The following is a 1,960-nucleotide window of genomic DNA, read 5'->3' as shown; positions in this document are numbered from 1 at the left end:
ATACTCAATCCGCCACTGCACCGTCAGCTACACCTTTTTCAGAATCAGCTTTGTTGTCCAAGTGTGTTGGACACATGAGGAATTTGACTGGTACAGCGGCTCAGCGTGCATGTACCGTGTTCTTCTGTAAAGCACCGAGTAGACAAGATAAGACAGAACAAGAAAAGAAAAACATTGTGCATTAGGAAAAACAAAGGGATAAGACAGAGAACAAGAAAAGAAAACCAATGTGCATTAGGAAAAACAAAGTACGTATAAATGTTCATATACACAGTTTGGGTGGAGGTTTTTCAGATCAAAAGTAAATGTACAGGTAAAGAACTGAGGGTTCTGTGGTCAGAGCCACGGCCCAGGGGAAGAAACTGTCCTTGTGCCTGGTTTTCTTGGCGCACAGTGACCTGTGGCTCCAGAGGGGATGGGTCCAAACATTTTGTGTCCAGGTGAGAGGGCTCTGCAGAAATCTTCTCTCCTTTTGAGCCATGAGGTGTACAGGTCCTCCACGGTAGAGCAGGCTGACACCGACGGTTCTTTCTGCAGTCCGACCATGTCCTGTGTGGTTATCTCTAAAGGGTGCAAGAACCTCAGCAGACTACATGAAATACAAAACGTAGGCTTTCTGAGCCAAACTATCTGGTCTGTAGTTCAGGCACTTGGGGGGCGGCTGTGGCTCAGGAGGTGGAGCTGGTCGTTTCCTAACCGGAGGATTAGCGGTTCGCTTCCCGGCTTGTCCAGTCAACATGTCGAGGTGTCTTTGAGCAAGACACTGAACCCCCAGTTGCTCCCGGTGATGTCACCGGTGTGTGAATGTGTGTGTGTTAGTGCGAATGGGTGAATGACCAAATAGTGTGAAAGCGCTTTGAGTGCGCTGTACAAGTATAAGACCGTTTACTTAAACCTACAGCCAGGCACAGTTTTAATGAGAACATTTTACAGTCAGAATGTTTCTCAAATAATTGGACTGTTTAGTCTAATTATACAAATAAATTAGCTACTAGGTGGCAAAAAACTAAAGGTCTCCCAGCTCCCCAAGAAATCCCAATCAAATATTTCCACCCATTCTGAGCTAAGTCCCCACTTTTTCTTGGCCTCCTGCCACAAAAGAAACCGGAACATTGAAATATTTGGAGAAGGCTCCGCGGCCTAGTTCAGAGGCCATATGTCAAACTCGTTAATCTAATCCAGGGTCGGCTTCAATGTCCGCAGCTGTAATAAACATCCAGGCTGTGCTTACTACAGGCCAGGACAGGAGAGCGGGTCGGGGTCCTCGGTGATGCCAGCCTGGTCATCAGCTACGCAAACAGTCTGGTCTGCGGCGGCCCCTTCACAAAACGAATTAAACCATTAAAAAGTGTCAAGACTTCACACATTAACATCGGAGCGTTGTAATCAACAGCCGACAGAGCTGTGTGTGTTTGCGTGTGTGCGCGTGTGATCGTCAAATTAGAGGCCATTGACTAAAACGTCAGTGTTTGCAGAGAGTGTGAATGTGTACCAATCCAATTAAGAACAGTGTTTTATGAGCTGAGGGGGAAATCACATTGTAATACTGGAAATAGTTCCTCCCGTCGCCAGTGGGTTAGGGTTGGGTTGGGTTAGTGTTGGGGGGAATAAACACTTCAAGGTAAACAGCTACACTTCTTAACAACTAAAAGGTTTGAAGGTCTAATTAATTAAAGGCATTGTTTAAACTAACCCTGAGTTACAAATCATAGCCTGCCTGTTTTACATGTTCTGCTTTATGTGCTATAAATAAATAGCTCCACTTTGTGATGCTTCACTTTATCTTGATAGAAACTAAAGCATCATTCCATGGGTCCTGACTTTCCCCAGCTGTCCGTGAAGCAGGTTTTCCGCTAGTGGGCGCTCTTGCCTTTCGAAAAAACCTTGATGTGCACCAGTGCACCCGACAGACACACACAGCACTGTGGCTCAGTACAGTCTGGTGTACGAGCCTTATGGG

The sequence above is a fragment of the Monopterus albus genome, unplaced genomic scaffold, assembly GCF_001952655.1.
Source record: "Monopterus albus unplaced genomic scaffold, M_albus_1.0 scaffold79.1, whole genome shotgun sequence".
NCBI lineage: Eukaryota > Metazoa > Chordata > Actinopteri > Synbranchiformes > Synbranchidae > Monopterus > Monopterus albus.
Note: the sequence above shows the minus strand (reverse complement) of the source record.